Below are 18,461 nucleotides of genomic sequence, written 5' to 3'. Positions count from 1 at the left end.
AACTTTGTTCTGAGAATATACAATCCATAAGCTTTACAGGCTGCTCTCATAGTCATCCTGTGGATGGTGAACTCGACTGAAGCCACAAACCTGAGTTCTGGTCCTAGCTATGTCACTAACGTTTTGATCTTCACTAAGTCACTTAAACTCTGACTCAGTTTCCTCACCTGTAAACTGACAATAACAATTCACTCCGTTTGTAAGGAACTTTGAGATCCTCAGGTAAAAAACCACTCCGTAAGTGCTATATATTGTTCTGACGTCACATTGGTGAGAATCAAAAGTAAATCCATCAGAATCAATGGAGCAGACTGAGGCACTAGACCCTAGAGCGCAATTTGGAGATTTGTCAAGATTTGTAAAGGTACAAATTGTTCCTTTAATATTATAAATCTTAACAATATAAGAAAAAAACTACTGTTGCCTGGCTTTTCTATTTGTGGGTGTGCAAACAACAACTTTAAAAACGTCAGTATGGAAGATAAAGAAATATTTGTTCTGTTCAGTGTGACAAAGCAGCTGAAAAAGTAAACACTGAATTGACCTTAATTTTTGTTTTTGATGCTATATTTAAAAAACAACATTTATTTTACCAAAGAAGTCAGTCTCAGCAAGATGCCTACCTAACAGGATGTACAGCAAAATAAAGAGGGGAGAGAGTGAGAATAATAAAGGCACCCTCCCCAATCTAATATTTTCCATTTGGATGCCTTTCATTCCTGTTCTGCTCCCGGACACCTTACTGCCATATCTGCCTACCCCGCCCCAAATGAAAATATAGTCGTGTTGCAGACTGTTATAAGCATTAAGAAAACACACCTGTTATGGACGTATCATGTGAAACGAAATCCCTCAGTAGATTGTGTTTTAATTAGGGCTGTCAATTAATCGCAGTTAACTCACATAATTAACTCAAAAAATTAATCGCAATTAAAAAAATTAATCGTGCTGTTAAACAATAGAATACCAATTGAAATTTATTAAATATTTTTGGATGTTTTTCTACATTTTCAAATATATCAATTTCAGTTACATCACAGAATACAAAGTGTACAGTGCTCACTTGATATTTTTATTACAAATATTTGCACTGTAAAAATTATAAACAAAAGAAATAGTATTTTTAATTCACTTCATACAAGTACTGTCATGCAATCTCTTTATCATGAAAGTGCAACTTACAAATGTAGATTTTTTTTGTTACATAACTGCACTCAAAAACAAAACAATGTAAAACTTTAGAGCCTACAAGTCCTACTTCTTGTTCAGCCAATCGCTAAGAGAAACAAGTTTGTTTACATTTATGGGAGGTAATGCTGCCCGCTTCTTATTTACAATGTCACCTGAAAGTGAGAACGGGTGTTTGCATGACACTGTTGTAGCTAGCATCACAAGATATTTATCTGCCAAATGCACTAAAGATTCATATGCCTCTTCAAGCTTTGGCCATCGTTCCAGAGGACATACTTCCATGCTGATGGTGCTTGTTAAAATGTAATGCGTTAATTGAATTTGTGACTGAACTCCTTGGAGGAGAATTGTATGTCTCCTGCTCTGTTTTACCCTCATTCTGCCATATATTTCATGTTATAGCAATCTCGGATGATGACCCAGCACATGTTGTTCGTTTTAAGAACACTTTCACTGCAAATTTGACAAAATGCAGAAAAGATACCAATGTGAAATTTCTAAAGATAGCTACGGCACTCGACCCAAGATTTAAGAATCTGAAGTGCCTTCCAAAATCTGAGAGGGATGTAGACCATGTTTTCAGAAGTCTTAAAAGAACAACACTCTGATGCAGAAACTATAAAACCCTAACCACCAAAAAACAAAATCAACCTTCTACCGGTGGCATCTGATTCACATTGTGAAAATGAACATGCGTCGGTCCGCACTGCTCTGGATTGTTACCAAGCAGAACCCGTCATCAGCATGGATGCATATCCTCTGGAATGCTGATTGAAGCATCAAGGGACAAAATATTTAGCGCATCTGACATGTAAATATCTTGCATTACCGGCTACAGCAGTGCCATGCAAATGCCTGTTCTCACTTTCAGGTGACATTGTGCACAAGAACCAGGCAGCATTATCTTCTGCAAATGTAAACAAACCTGTTTGAGCGATTGGCTGAACAAGAAGTAGGACTGATTGGACTTGTCGGCTCTAAAGTTTGACATGGTAGAAAATGTAGAAAACATCCCAAAATATTTAAATAAATGGTATTATATTATTGTTTAACAGCACGATTAATTGCAAATAATTTTTTTTAATCACTTGACAGCCCCAGTTTTAATTATATCCATTTACTGGCATGATAAAATTGAAGTGGCTTTTATTTTTAATTTAGGACAGAAAAATGTCTCTGGGAAGGAAACATCTGTTGTTAACAGATTTGATCCAAGTTTTATATATAGGCTCCTTTTATGTTGTTTTAACATTTTTTAAAAAGTTAGCTGACACAGCTGTACAGCTGTGATAAAAAGGCCATAAAATAACCCAGTAAACTATAGCTTACAAATATATACACACACTTAACCCCTCAAGCTGGACCTTACATCACTAACCCTTTGCAAAGTATACTGGGAGTGAAGGAGTAAAAAGATCTATAGAAGTGCTAAGTCTTATTTTAAGAAGGAAGGCAGTGAACTGGTTTTATTAAAATAAGAAATTAGCCTGAACTGCAATGTTCAAATCCAAGCTTAACAGATATCCGTGTGCTCAAATTTAGGGCACGGTTTGGCTCATTCTATAGCTAGGACTATTGTAAATGTTTTTAGATCTGGATAAGAATTCAAACTCTCCCCAAATCAGGGAATTGCACAGATAAAGGAGTTTGATTTGAGACCATCTCCTCTTAAAAAATGAATCCACTGAGCAAGACTCCATAATTATAACCTGGGCTGAACATTTCCTCAACACACAAAACAATAATAAAAGAATCAATCTGGAATTTCAGATCAATGGAAAGTATTTTTCCTGCTGTTTTTCATACTCTCTTTTAGTTAGTAAACAGAAAATACTTATTTAACTGAAGGAGTTGGATTTCATGATTACTATTTCAAAGTGTCCCACTAACCTATTTCTAGATACATAAAACTGTCTGCTGATGGAGCTCAGGAAATAAATTGGGATTTGCAGATTCCAACTTCTACATAAAATAAGTTAACATGTTATGTTTTCATTTCTATTTTCTGCTAATGTCTGCATGGACATAGAGGATAACAGAACAAGCTGTACAAAATAATATATGGTAACTGCCCTGAAAAGTTTGAAATCTAGTGTGGCAGGCAAAAAGTGAGTTACAAACAGTAGGAAGGAACAGAAAGTGAGATGCATTGCAATTATGTACTCAAACAACATAAAAGACGACACAATTTGATGTTGAAACCACATGACAAAGATGTCCTGAGCAGTTTTATGCTCTCCTTTATTAATTCACTCTTCATTGTACACTATACAGACAACGGTGGAGTCTTTTGAGTTATGCATTCATCTTCTCTCATTAGCCACAATATTAGAGTCAACTGAATGTACCGTGACCCGAAGAAAGACTATTCGGACAAGCATCACTGTGGCCAAGAGGGAAAATAAAACCGCCCGCAAAGCATCCCCTTCAAATACGTTAGCTACCAAATAAACAAGTATCAAGACTGGTTACAGAGAATTCACAACCAGGCAAGATATCAGCAAAAGAAGAACTCCAGTCCCAGAGCTGAATCTGGATTGACGGGGATACATTACGACATCTGAAAACGCTTGTGATTTAAAGTGACTGAAAGTATGCCATAAACTGGAGAAAAGATTAGGGTGATGGTAACTAAAAATTTCATTTCCACAAAACCCCACCCTGAAATTAGCCCAACTCCCAGTCTTTGGAACCAACCTGTGGCATAGAGCAGGAAACCTTGCAGCAGCAGCGGAAGTCAGGGCCAGCGGGATGCAGAGTTCGCTCGGTATGGACTGGGTTGTGCGTGTGAGTAGGGCACGGCGACAGGACAGCTAGAAGGACAAACCCCTAACTCTCCAAAGTGGCTGCTTTCCATAACTAGCTTTCAAATGGGCGAGTAAGCTTGGGAAAGTTGCACACCCTAGTTACAGGGACCTCACTTTGGACTTTGGCATGAAGAGGGCCAATGCAAAGAAGGGGAAAGGAAAGCGACACGAACCCTGATTACAGGGCGGTCACCCTTCCTTCACAAAAATCCTACTTCCTTGAAACAAGGGGAAAGGAGTCACAAGTGTGAAAAGGTCTGGAAATGAACAGGTAAGGGAACCTCCCATGACCAAGGAATCCTCCATCCCTCCCCAACACCCTTCCCGACTTACCCCACCAAGAACATTCCAACTTTGAAGCCCCTACCCTTTTCCAAAACAGACATCCCTTACTTCTTACTCAGTCCTGTTAGTAGGGTTAGGTGCACCCACGTGCAAGATCCAACACCACGACACGTGTACCTATGCCACCAGATCACCAACACCTGTCAGGAAGGACAGCTCTTTCAATCACCTCAAAGACAGTCCAAAAATATAGCCTCAGTCTACCAGCAAAGAGACCAAAGGCCTGGAATTGGGACACCACGTAGGGACCTTTCCCAATCAAGACAAGTAACACTACTACAGCCAGCAGTATGTTTTATTCTGCACAGGAAACAGAGGGTCAAAGCTGAGGTTGGTGGGACAGTGGCAATTGGGCAGGGCAAGAGGAAATGAGGAAGGATTACGTGGAAGTGAGGAGCTGAAAGGAGCCCCGCACCTCACCTGTTCATTTCCAGAGCTGGAAAGATTTGGATTGTTTTGGGGGGTTTCTTGGCTTTTTTCAAAAAAGGGTCGAATTTATCACGGCCTCCACCATCCCCTTACAGCCGCCCCTTCGCCACACCATGTTCCATCGGACCTCGTCTTCAATTCAAGCGGTCACAAATACGCTTTGACTGCAAATTTCAAAAAAGCCAAGTCAAAATCATTTCTAGGGCAGTTTACGAGGACAAAGAGAAAAGAGACGCTCAACCCTTCTTAAAAGGGGGTCCCTCAGCCACAGGCACGGAAAGGTCCCACTGGCTTAAGATGGAGAGAGAGAAGACCTTACACCCTGCTTACAGGGTAGTCATTTTGCCTGGCATGTCAAAGTGACCTGTGGCCAAAGCAGCATGGCAAAGGAGACCCAAACCCTCCTTACAGGGTGGTCCTTAAGCTTTGGCGAAACCCTAGAGTGGAGAAAGGGAGAGACCTCCATTCCCTCAGGAGAGGGTGGTCTCTTTGCCCAGCAAGTGCCAGCGGCCCAAAACAGTCTAGAAAGGGGAGACCTGAACCCTTCTTACAGGGAGAGGTCAACGGCACAGGGCATTTCAAAGCCTAGCTCCTGAAGAGCTGAAAGGCACAGAGAGACCGCTACCCTTCTGAAAGGGGGGTCCCTCAGCCACAGGCACGGAAAGGCCCCACTGGCTTAAGATGGAGAGAGAGAAGACCTTACACCCTGCTTACAGAGTAGTCATTTTGCCTGGCATCTCAAAGTGACCTGTGGCCAAAGCAGCATGGCAAAGGAGACCCAAACCCTCCTTACAGGGTGGTCCTCAAGCCAGGGGCATTACAATGGGCCAGAGGCTAAAGCGCTGAAAAGGAGAGACCTCCATTCCCTCAGGAGAGGGTGGTCTCTTTGCCCGGCAAGTGCCTGCGGCCCAAAACAGTCTAGAAAGGGGAGACCTGAACCCTTCTTACAGGGAGAGGTCAACGGCACAAGGTATTTTAAAGCCTAGCTCCAAAAGAGCTGAAAGGCACAGAGAGACCGCTACCCTTCTTAAAGCTACCAAACGGACACCTCAAGCCTTTTTGCTGGGAAGGGGTGGACCTTGATCCCTGTTTACAGGGAGGTCCTTTTACCTGGCACCTCAAGGGGGAATGAAGCTTCAGTGGAAATCCCGTGTCCTCATTGCAGGGAGGCCCATGTGTGCAAGGTGTGTGTCCCTTTTCTGTGGCTTCTGCTTCTATTGTCTTTTCCTGCCGTTTCTTTGGTACTTCTCTCCTCTTCTCCGTTTTCTCTTTTGAGTTGCTAGAGAGAGAGAGAGAGAAAGAGAAAAGGGGAGAAACGTGGTGAGGCGTGGGCTCCGTACACGTTTTATCAAAGCTCTTCAGATTAAATGGACAAGGCCTCTCCTTGAAATTAGCCCAACTCCCAGTCTTCGGCACCAACCTGTGGCATAGAGCAGGAAACCTTGCAGCAGCAGCGGAAGTCAGGGCCAGCGGGATGCAGAGTTCGCTCGGTTTGGACTTGGTTGTGCGTGTGAGTAGGGCACGGCGACAGGACAGCTAGAAGGACAAACCCCTAACTCTCCAAAGTGGCTGCTTTCCATAACTAGCTTTCAAATGGGCGAGTAAGCTTGGGAAAGTTGCACACCCTAGTTACAGGGACCTCACTTTGGACTTTGGCATGAAGAGGGCCAATGCAAACAAGGGGAAAGGAAAGCGACCCGAACCCCGATTACAGGGCGGTCACCCTTCCTTCACAAAAATCCTACTTCCTTGAAACAAGGGGAAAGGAGTCACAAACGTGAAAAGGTCTGGAAATGAACAGGTAAGGGAACCTCCCAAGACCAAGGAATCCTCCATCCCTCCCCAACACCCTTCCCGACTTACCCCACCAAGAACATTCTAACTTTGAAGCCCCTACCCTTTTCCAAAACAGACATCCCTTACTTCTTACTCAGTCCTGTTAGTAGGGTTAGGTGCACCCACGTGCAAGATCCAACACCACGACACGTGTACCTATGCCACCAGATCACCAACACCTGTCAGGAAGGACAGCTCTTTCAATCACCTCAAAGACAGTCCAAAAATATAGCCTCAGTCTACCAGCAAAGAGACCAAAGGCCTGGAATTGGGACACCACGTAGGGACCTTTCCCAATCAAGACAAGTAACACTACTACAGCCAGCAGTATGTTTTATTCTGCACAGGAAACAGAGGGTCAAAGCTGAGGTTGGTGGGACAGTGGCAATTGGGCAGGGCAAGAGGAAATGAGGAAGGAGTACGTGGAAGTGAGGAGCTGAAAGGAGCCCCGCACCTCACCTGTTCATTTCCAGAGCTGGAAAGATTGGGATTGTTTTGGGGGGTTTCTTGGCTTTTTTCAAAAAAGGGTCGAATTTATCACGGCCTCCACCATCCCCTTACAGCCGCCCCTTCGCCACACCATGTTCCATCGGACCTCGTCTTCAATTCAAGCGGTCACAAATACGCTTTGACTGCAAATTTCAAAAAAGCCAAGTCAAAATCATTTCTAGGGCAGTTTACGAGGACAAAGAGAAAAGAGACGCTCAACCCTTCTTAAAAGGGGGTCCCTCAGCCACAGGCACGGAAAGGTCCCACTGGCTTAAGATGGAGAGAGAGAAGACCTTACACCCTGCTTACAGGGTAGTCATTTTGCCTGGCATGTCAAAGTGACCTGTGGCCAAAGCAGCATGGCAAAGGAGACCCAAACCCTCCTTACAGGGTGGTCCTTAAGCTTTGGCGAAACCCTAGAGTGGAGAAAGGGAGAGACCTCCATTCCCTCAGGAGAGGGTGGTCTCTTTGCCCAGCAAGTGCCAGCGGCCCAAAACAGTCTAGAAAGGGGAGACCTGAACCCTTCTTACAGGGAGAGGTCAACGGCACAGGGCATTTCAAAGCCTAGCTCCTGAAGAGCTGAAAGGCACAGAGAGACCGCTACCCTTCTGAAAGGGGGGTCCCTCAGCCACAGGCACGGAAAGGCCCCACTGGCTTAAGATGGAGAGAGAGAAGACCTTACACCCTGCTTACAGAGTAGTCATTTTGCCTGGCATCTCAAAGTGACCTGTGGCCAAAGCAGCATGGCAAAGGAGACCCAAACCCTCCTTACAGGGTGGTCCTCAAGCCAGGGGCATTACAATGGGCCAGAGGCTAAAGCGCTGAAAAGGAGAGACCTCCATTCCCTCAGGAGAGGGTGGTCTCTTTGCCCGGCAATTGTCTGCGGCCCAAAACAGTCTAGAAAGGGGAGACCTGAACCCTTCTTACAGGGAGAGGTCAACGGCACAAGGCATTTTAAAGCCTAACTCCAAAAGAGCTGAAAGGCACAGAGAGACCGCTACCCTTCTGAAAGGGGGGTCCCTCAGCCACAGGCATGGAAAGGCCCCACTGGCTTAAGATGGAGAGAGGGAAGACCTTACACCCTGCTTACAGGGTAGTCATTTTGCCTGGCATGTCAAAGTGACCTGTGGCCAAAGCAGCATGGCAAAGGAGACCCAAACCCTCCTTACAGGGTGGTCCTCAAACCAGGGGCATTACAATGGGCCAGAGGCTAAAGCGCTGAAAAGAAGAGACCTCCATTCCCTCAGGAGAGGGTGGTCTCTTTGCCCGGCAAGTGCCAGCGGCCCAAAACAGTCTAGAAAGGGGAGACCTGAACCCTTCTTACAGGGAGAGGTCAACGGCACAGGGCATTTCAAAGCCTAGCTCCAAAAGAGATGAAAGGCACAGAGAGACCGCTACCCTTCTTAAAGCTACCAAACGGACACCTCAAGCCTTTTTGCTGGGAAGGGGTGGACCTTGATCCCTGTTTACAGGGAGGTCCTTTTACCTGGCACCTCAAGGGGGAATGAAGCTTCAGTGGAAATCCCGTGTCCTCATTGCAGGGAGGCCCATGTGTGCAAGGTGTGTGTCCCTTTTCTGTGGCTTCTGCTTCTATTGTCTTTTCCTGCCGTTTCTTTGATACTTCTCTCCTCTTCTCCGTTTTCTCTTTTGAGTTGCTAGAGAGAGAGAGAGAGAGAGAGAGAGAAAGAGAAAAGGGGAGAAACGTGGTGAGGCGTGGGCTCCGTACACGTAACTACCAAAGCTGTTCAGATTAAATGGACAAGGCCTCTCCTTGAAATTAGCCCAACTCCCAGTCTTCGGCACCAACCTGTGGCATAGAGCAGGAAACCTTGCAGCAGCAGCGGAAGTCAGGGCCAGCGGGATGCAGAGTTCGCTCGGTTTGGACTTGGTTGTGCGTGTGAGTAGGGCACGGCGACAGGACAGCTAGAAGGACAAACCCCTAACTCTCCAAAGTGGCTGCTTTCCATAACTAGCTTTCAAATGGGCGAGTAAGCTTGGGAAAGTTGCACACCCTAGTTACAGGGACCTCACTTTGGACTTTGGCATGAAGAGGGCCAATGCAAAGAAGGGGAAAGGAAAGCGACCCGAACCCCGATTACAGGGCGGTCACCCTTCCTTCACAAAAATCCTACTTCCTTGAAACAAGGGGAAAGGAGTCACAAACGTGAAAAGGTCTGGAAATGAACAGGTAAGGGAACCTCCCATGACCAAGGAATCCTCCATCCCTCCCCAACACCCTTCCCGACTTACCCCACCAAGAACATTCCAACTTTGAAGCCCCTACCCTTTTCCAAAACAGACATCCCTTACTTCTTACTCAGTCCTGTTAGTAGGGTTAGGTGCACCCACGTGCAAGATCCAACACCACGACACGTGTACCTATGCCACCAGATCACCAACACCTGTCAGGAAGGACAGCTCTTTCAATCACCTCAAAGACAGTCCAAAAATATAGCCTCAGTCTACCAGCAAAGAGACCAAAGGCCTGGAATTGGGACACCACGTAGGGACCTTTCCCAATCAAGACAAGTAACACTACTACAGCCAGCAGTATGTTTTATTCTGCACAGGAAACAGAGGGTCAAAGCTGAGGTTGGTGGGACAGTGGCAATTGGGCAGGGCAAGAGGAAATGAGGAAGGATTACGTGGAAGTGAGGAGCTGAAAGGAGCCCCGCACCTCACCTGTTCATTTCCAGAGCTGGAAAGATTGGGATTGTTTTGGGGGGTTTCTTGGCTTTTTTCAAAAAAGGGTCGAATTTATCACGGCCTCCACCATCCCCTTACAGCCGCCCCTTCGCCACACCATGTTCCATCGGACCTCGTCTTCAATTCAAGCGGTCACAAATACGCTTTGACTGCAAATTTCAAAAAAGCCAAGTCAAAATCATTTCTAGGGCAGTTTACGAGGACAAAGAGAAAAGAGACGCTCAACCCTTCTTAAAAGGGGGTCCCTCAGCCACAGGCACGGAAAGGTCCCACTGGCTTAAGATGGAGAGAGAGAAGACCTTACACCCTGCTTACAGGGTAGTCATTTTGCCTGGCATGTCAAAGTGACCTGTGGCCAAAGCAGCATGGCAAAGGAGACCCAAACCCTCCTTACAGGGTGGTCCTTAAGCTTTGGCGAAACCCTAGAGTGGAGAAAGGGAGAGACCTCCATTCCCTCAGGAGAGGGTGGTCTCTTTGCCCAGCAAGTGCCAGCGGCCCAAAACAGTCTAGAAAGGGGAGACCTGAACCCTTCTTACAGGGAGAGGTCAACGGCACAGGGCATTTCAAAGCCTAGCTCCTGAAGAGCTGAAAGGCACAGAGAGACCGCTACCCTTCTGAAAGGGGGGTCCCTCAGCCACAGGCACGGAAAGGCCCCACTGGCTTAAGATGGAGAGAGAGAAGACCTTACACCCTGCTTACAGAGTAGTCATTTTGCCTGGCATCTCAAAGTGACCTGTGGCCAAAGCAGCATGGCAAAGGAGACCCAAACCCTCCTTACAGGGTGGTCCTCAAGCCAGGGGCATTACAATGGGCCAGAGGCTAAAGCGCTGAAAAGGAGAGACCTCCATTCCCTCAGGAGAGGGTGGTCTCTTTGCCCGGCAATTGTCTGCGGCCCAAAACAGTCTAGAAAGGGGAGACCTGAACCCTTCTTACAGGGAGAGGTCAACGGCACAAGGCATTTTAAAGCCTAGCTCCAAAAGAGATGAAAGGCACAGAGAGACTGCTACCCTTCTTAAAGCTACCAAACGGACACCTCAAGCCTTTTTGCTGGGAAGGGGTGGACCTTGATCCCTGTTTACAGGGAGGTCCTTTTACCTGGCACCTCAAGGGGGAATGAAGCTTAAGTGGAAATCCCGTGTCCTCATTGCAGGGAGGCCCATGTGTGCAAGGTGTGTGTCCCTTTTCTGTGGCTTCTGCTTCTATTGTCTTTTCCTGCCGTTTCTTTGGTACTTCTCTCCTCTTCTCCGTTTTCTCTTTTGAGTTGCTAGAGAGAGAGAGACAGACAGAGAGAGAGAGAAAGAGAAAAGGGGAGAAACGTGGTGAGGCGTGGGCTCCGTACACGTAACTACCAAAGCTGTTCAGATTAAATGGACAAGGCCTCTCCTTGAAATTAGCCCAACTCCCAGTCTTCGGCACCAACCTGTGGCATAGAGCAGGAAACCTTGCAGCAGCAGCGGAAGTCAGGGCCAGCGGGATGCAGAGTTCGCTCGGTTTGGACTTGGTTGTGCGTGTGAGTAGGGCACGGCGACAGGACAGCTAGAAGGACAAACCCCTAACTCTCCAAAGTGGCTGCTTTCCATAACTAGCTTTCAAATGGGCGAGTAAGCTTGGGAAAGTTGCACACCCTAGTTACAGGGACCTCACTTTGGACTTTGGCATGAAGAGGGCCAATGCAAAGAAGGGGAAAGGAAAGCGACCCGAACCCCGATTACAGGGCGGTCACCCTTCCTTCACAAAAATCCTACTTCCTTGAAACAAGGGGAAAGGAGTCACAAACGGGAAAAGGTCTGGAAATGAACAGGTAAGGGAACCTCGCATGACCAAGGAATCCTCCATCCCTCACCAACACCCTTCCCGACTTACCCCACCAAGAACATTCCAACTTTGAAGCCCCTACCCTTTTCCAAAACAGACATCCCTTACTTCTTACTCAGTCCTGTTAGTAGGGTTAGGTGCACCCACGTGCAAGATCCAACACCACGACACGTGTACCTATGCCACCAGATCACCAACACCTGTCAGGAAGGACAGCTCTTTCAATCACCTCAAAGACAGTCCAAAAATATAGCCTCAGTCTACCAGCAAAGAGACCAAAGGCCTGGAATTGGGACACCACGTAGGGACCTTTCCCAATCAAGACAAGTAACACTACTACAGCCAGCAGTATGTTTTATTCTGCACAGGAAACAGAGGGTCAAAGCTGAGGTTGGTGGGACAGTGGCAATTGGGCAGGGCAAGAGGAAATGAGGAAGGAGTACGTGGAAGTGAGGAGCTGAAAGGAGCCCCGCACCTCACCTGTTCATTTCCAAAGCTGGAAAGATTTGGATTGTTTTGGGGGGTTTCTTGGCTTTTTTCAAAAAAGGGTCGAATTTATCACGGCCTCCACCATCCCCTTACAGCCGCCCCTTCGCCACACCATGTTCCATCGGACCTCGTCTTCAATTCAAGCGGTCACAAATACGCTTTGACTGCAAATTTCAAAAAAGCCAAGTCAAAATCATTTCTAGGGCAGTTTACGAGGACAAAGAGAAAAGAGACGCTCAACCCTTCTTAAAAGGGGGTCCCTCAGCCACAGGCACGGAAAGGTCCCACTGGCTTAAGATGGAGAGAGAGAAGACCTTACACCCTGCTTACAGGGTAGTCATTTTGCCTGGCATGTCAAAGTGACCTGTGGCCAAAGCAGCATGGCAAAGGAGACCCAAACCCTCCTTACAGGGTGGTCCTTAAGCTTTGGCGAAACCCTAGAGTGGAGAAAGGGAGAGACCTCCATTCCCTCAGGAGAGGGTGGTCTCTTTGCCCAGCAAGTGCCAGCGGCCCAAAACAGTCTAGAAAGGGGAGACCTGAACCCTTCTTACAGGGAGAGGTCAACGGCACAGGGCATTTCAAAGCCTAGCTCCTGAAGAGCTGAAAGGCACAGAGAGACCGCTACCCTTCTGAAAGGGGGGTCCCTCAGCCACAGGCACGGAAAGGCCCCACTGGCTTAAGATGGAGAGAGAGAAGACCTTACACCCTGCTTACAGAGTAGTCATTTTGCCTGGCATGTCAAAGTGACCTGTGGCCAAAGCAGCATGGCAAAGGAGACCCAAACCCTCCTTACAGGGTGGTCCTCAAGCCAGGGGCATTACAATGGGCCAGAGGCTAAAGCGCTGAAAAGGAGAGACCTCCATTCCCTCAGGAGAGGGTGGTCTCTTTGCCCGGCAATTGTCTGCGGCCCAAAACAGTCTAGAAAGGGGAGACCTGAACCCTTCTTACAGGGAGAGGTCAACGGCACAAGGCATTTTAAAGCCTAGCTCCAAAAGAGATGAAAGGCACAGAGAGACTGCTACCCTTCTTAAAGCTACCAAACGGACACCTCAAGCCTTTTTGCTGGGAAGGGGTGGACCTTGATCCCTGTTTACAGGGAGGTCCTTTTACCTGGCACCTCAAGGGGGAATGAAGCTTAAGTGGAAATCCCGTGTCCTCATTGCAGGGAGGCCCATGTGTGCAAGGTGTGTGTCCCTTTTCTGTGGCTTCTGCTTCTATTGTCTTTTCCTGCCGTTTCTTTGGTACTTCTCTCCTCTTCTCCGTTTTCTCTTTTGAGTTGCTAGAGAGAGAGAGAGACAGAGAGAGAGAGAAAGAGAAAAGGGGAGAAACGTGGTGAGGCGTGGGCTCCGTACACGTAACTACCAAAGCTCTTCAGATTAAATGGACAAGGCCTCTCCTTGAAATTAGCCCAACTCCCAGTCTTCGGCACCAACCTGTGGCATAGAGCAGGAAACCTTGCAGCAGCAGCGGAAGTCAGGGCCAGCGGGATGCAGAGTTCGCTCGGTTTGGACTTGGTTGTGCGTGTGAGTAGGGCACGGCGACAGGACAGCTAGAAGGACAAACCCCTAACTCTCCAAAGTGGCTGCTTTCCATAACTAGCTTTCAAATGGGCGAGTAAGCTTGGGAAAGTTGCACACCCTAGTTACAGGGACCTCACTTTGGACTTTGGCATGAAGAGGGCCAATGCAAACAAGGGGAAAGGAAAGCGACCCGAACCCCGATTACAGGGCGGTCACCCTTCCTTCACAAAAATCCTACTTCCTTGAAACAAGGGGAAAGGAGTCACAAACGTGAAAAGGTCTGGAAATGAACAGGTAAGGGAACCTCCCAAGACCAAGGAATCCTCCATCCCTCCCCAACACCCTTCCCGACTTACCCCACCAAGAACATTCTAACTTTGAAGCCCCTACCCTTTTCCAAAACAGACATCCCTTACTTCTTACTCAGTCCTGTTAGTAGGGTTAGGTGCACCCACGTGCAAGATCCAACACCACGACACGTGTACCTATGCCACCAGATCACCAACACCTGTCAGGAAGGACAGCTCTTTCAATCACCTCAAAGACAGTCCAAAAATATAGCCTCAGTCTACCAGCAAAGAGACCAAAGGCCTGGAATTGGGACACCACGTAGGGACCTTTCCCAATCAAGACAAGTAACACTACTACAGCCAGCAGTATGTTTTATTCTGCACAGGAAACAGAGGGTCAAAGCTGAGGTTGGTGGGACAGTGGCAATTGGGCAGGGCAAGAGGAAATGAGGAAGGAGTACGTGGAAGTGAGGAGCTGAAAGGAGCCCCGCACCTCACCTGTTCATTTCCAGAGCTGGAAAGATTGGGATTGTTTTGGGGGGTTTCTTGGCTTTTTTCAAAAAAGGGTCGAATTTATCACGGCCTCCACCATCCCCTTACAGCCGCCCCTTCGCCACACCATGTTCCATCGGACCTCGTCTTCAATTCAAGCGGTCACAAATACGCTTTGACTGCAAATTTCAAAAAAGCCAAGTCAAAATCATTTCTAGGGCAGTTTACGAGGACAAAGAGAAAAGAGACGCTCAACCCTTCTTAAAAGGGGGTCCCTCAGCCACAGGCACGGAAAGGTCCCACTGGCTTAAGATGGAGAGAGAGAAGACCTTACACCCTGCTTACAGGGTAGTCATTTTGCCTGGCATGTCAAAGTGACCTGTGGCCAAAGCAGCATGGCAAAGGAGACCCAAACCCTCCTTACAGGGTGGTCCTTAAGCTTTGGCGAAACCCTAGAGTGGAGAAAGGGAGAGACCTCCATTCCCTCAGGAGAGGGTGGTCTCTTTGCCCAGCAAGTGCCAGCGGCCCAAAACAGTCTAGAAAGGGGAGACCTGAACCCTTCTTACAGGGAGAGGTCAACGGCACAGGGCATTTCAAAGCCTAGCTCCTGAAGAGCTGAAAGGCACAGAGAGACCGCTACCCTTCTGAAAGGGGGGTCCCTCAGCCACAGGCACGGAAAGGCCCCACTGGCTTAAGATGGAGAGAGAGAAGACCTTACACCCTGCTTACAGAGTAGTCATTTTGCCTGGCATGTCAAAGTGACCTGTGGCCAAAGCAGCATGGCAAAGGAGACCCAAACCCTCCTTACAGGGTGGTCCTCAAGCCAGGGGCATTACAATGGGCCAGAGGCTAAAGCGCTGAAAAGGAGAGACCTCCATTCCCTCAGGAGAGGGTGGTCTCTTTGCCCGGCAATTGTCTGCGGCCCAAAACAGTCTAGAAAGGGGAGACCTGAACCCTTCTTACAGGGAGAGGTCAACGGCACAAGGCATTTTAAAGCCTAACTCCAAAAGAGATGAAAGGCACAGAGAGACCGCTACCCTTCTTAAAGCTACCAAACGGACACCTCAAGCCTTTTTGCTGGGAAGGGGTGGACCTTGATCCCTGTTTACAGGGAGGTCCTTTTACCTGGCACCTCAAGGGGGAATGAAGCTTCAGTGGAAATCCCGTGTCCTCATTGCAGGGAGGCCCATGTGTGCAAGGTGTGTGTCCCTTTTCTGTGGCTTCTGCTTCTATTGTCTTTTCCTGCCGTTTCTTTGGTACTTCTCTCCTCTTCTCCGTTTTCTCTTTTGAGTTGCTAGAGAGAGAGAGAGAGAAAGAGAAAAGGGGAGAAACGTGGTGAGGCGTGGGCTCCGTACACGTAACTACCAAAGCTGTTCAGATTAAATGGACAAGGCCTCTCCTTGAAATTAGCCCAACTCCCAGTCTTCGGCACCAACCTGTGGCATAGAGCAGGAAACCTTGCAGCAGCAGCGGAAGTCAGGGCCAGCGGGATGCAGAGTTCGCTCGGTTTGGACTTGGTTGTGCGTGTGAGTAGGGCACGGCGACAGGACAGCTAGAAGGACAAACCCCTAACTCTCCAAAGTGGCTGCTTTCCATAACTAGCTTTCAAATGGGTGAGTAAGCTTGGGAAAGTTGCACACCCTAGTTACAGGGACCTCACTTTGGACTTTGGCATGAAGAGGGCCAATGCAAAGAAGGGGAAAGGAAAGCGACCCGAACCCCGATTACAGGGCGGTCACCCTTCCTTCACAAAAATCCTACTTCCTTGAAACAAGGGGAAAGGAGTCACAAACGTGAAAAGGTCTGGAAATGAACAGGTAAGGGAACCTCCCATGACCAAGGAATCCTCCATCCCTCCCCAACACCCTTCCCGACTTACCCCACCAAGAACATTCCAACTTTGAAGCCCCTACCCTTTTCCAAAACAGACATCCCTTACTTCTTACTCAGTCCTGTTAGTAGGGTTAGGTGCACCCACGTGCAAGATCCAACACCACGACACGTGTACCTATGCCACCAGATCACCAACACCTGTCAGGAAGGACAGCTCTTTCAATCACCTCAAAGACAGTCCAAAAATATAGCCTCAGTCTACCAGCAAAGAGACCAAAGGCCTGGAATTGGGACACCACGTAGGGACCTTTCCCAATCAAGACAAGTAACACTACTACAGCCAGCAGTATGTTTTATTCTGCACAGGAAACAGAGGGTCAAAGCTGAGGTTGGTGGGACAGTGGCAATTGGGCAGGGCAAGAGGAAATGAGGAAGGAGTACGTGGAAGTGAGGAGCTGAAAGGAGCCCCGCACCTCACCTGTTCATTTCCAGAGCTGGAAAGATTTGGATTGTTTTGGGGGGTTTCTTGGCTTTTTTCAAAAAAGGGTCGAATTTATCACGGCCTCCACCATCCCCTTACAGCCGCCCCTTCGCCACACCATGTTCCATCGGACCTCGTCTTCAATTCAAGCGGTCACAAATACGCTTTGACTGCAAATTTCAAAAAAGCCAAGTGAAAATCATTTCTAGGGCAGTTTACGAGGACAAAGAGAAAAGAGACGCTCAACCCTTCTTAAAAGGGGGTCCCTCAGCCACAGGCACGGAAAGGTCCCACTGGCTTAAGATGGAGAGAGAGAACCTTACACCCTGCTTACAGGGTAGTCATTTTGCCTGGCATGTCAAAGTGACCTGTGGCCAAAGCAGCATGGCAAAGGAGACCCAAACCCTCCTTACAGGGTGGTCCTTAAGCTTTGGCGAAACCCTAGAGTGGAGAAAGGGAGAGACCTCCATTCCCTCAGGAGAGGGTGGTCTCTTTGCCCAGCAAGTGCCAGCGGCCCAAAACAGTCTAGAAAGGGGAGACCTGAACCCTTCTTACAGGGAGAGGTCAACGGCACAGGGCATTTCAAAGCCTAGCTCCTGAAGAGCTGAAAGGCACAGAGAGACCGCTACCCTTCTGAAAGGGGGGTCCCTCAGCCACAGGCATGGAAAGGCCCCACTGGCTTAAGATGGAGAGAGGGAAGACCTTACACCCTGCTTACAGGGTAGTCATTTTGCCTGGCATGTCAAAGTGACCTGTGGCCAAAGCAGCATGGCAAAGGAGACCCAAACCCTCCTTACAGGGTGGTCCTCAAACCAGGGGCATTACAATGGGCCAGAGGCTAAAGCGCTGAAAAGAAGAGACCTCCATTCCCTCAGGAGAGGGTGGTCTCTTTGCCCGGCAAGTGCCAGCGGCCCAAAACAGTCTAGAAAGGGGAGACCTGAACCCTTCTTACAGGGAGAGGTCAACGGCACAGGGCATTTCAAAGCCTAGCTCCAAAAGAGATGAAAGGCACAGAGAGACCGCTACCCTTCTTAAAGCTACCAAACCGACACCTCAAGCCTTTTTGCTGGGAAGGGGTGGACCTTGATCCCTGTTTACAGGGAGGTCCTTTTACCTGGCACCTCAAGGGGGAATGAAGCTTAAGTGGAAATCCCGTGTCCTCATTCCAGGGAGGCCCATGTGTGCAAGGTGTGTGTCCCTTTTCTGTGGCTTCTGCTTCTATTGTCTTTTCCTGCCGTTTCTTTGATACTTCTCTCCTCTTCTCCGTTTTCTCTTTTGAGTTGCTAGAGAGAGAGAGAGAGACAGAGAAAGAGAAAAGGGGAGAAACGTGGTGAGGCGTGGGCTCCGCACACGTAACTACCAAAGCTGTTCAGATTAAATGGACAAGGCCTCTCCTTGAAATTAGCCCAACTCCCAGTCTTCGGCACCAACCTGTGGCATAGAGCAGGAAACCTTGCAGCAGCAGCGGAAGTCAGGGCCAGCGGGATGCAGAGTTCGCTCGGTTTGGACTTGGTTGTGCGTGTGAGTAGGGCACGGCGACAGGACAGCTAGAAGGACAAACCCCTAACTCTCCAAAGTGGCTGCTTTCCATAACTAGCTTTCAAATGGGCGAGTAAGCTTGGGAAAGTTGCACACCCTAGTTACAGGGACCTCACTTTGGACTTTGGCATGAAGAGGGCCAATGCAAAGAAGGGGAAAGGAAAGCGACCCGAACCCCGATTACAGGGCGGTCACCCTT

This window comes from Lepidochelys olivacea (assembly GCF_965140295.1).
Source record: "Lepidochelys olivacea isolate rLepOli2 genome assembly, chromosome: 21".
Lineage (NCBI taxonomy): Eukaryota > Metazoa > Chordata > Testudines > Cheloniidae > Lepidochelys > Lepidochelys olivacea.
The sequence above is the reverse complement of the archived record's forward strand: the minus strand, read 5'-3'. Positions refer to the sequence as shown.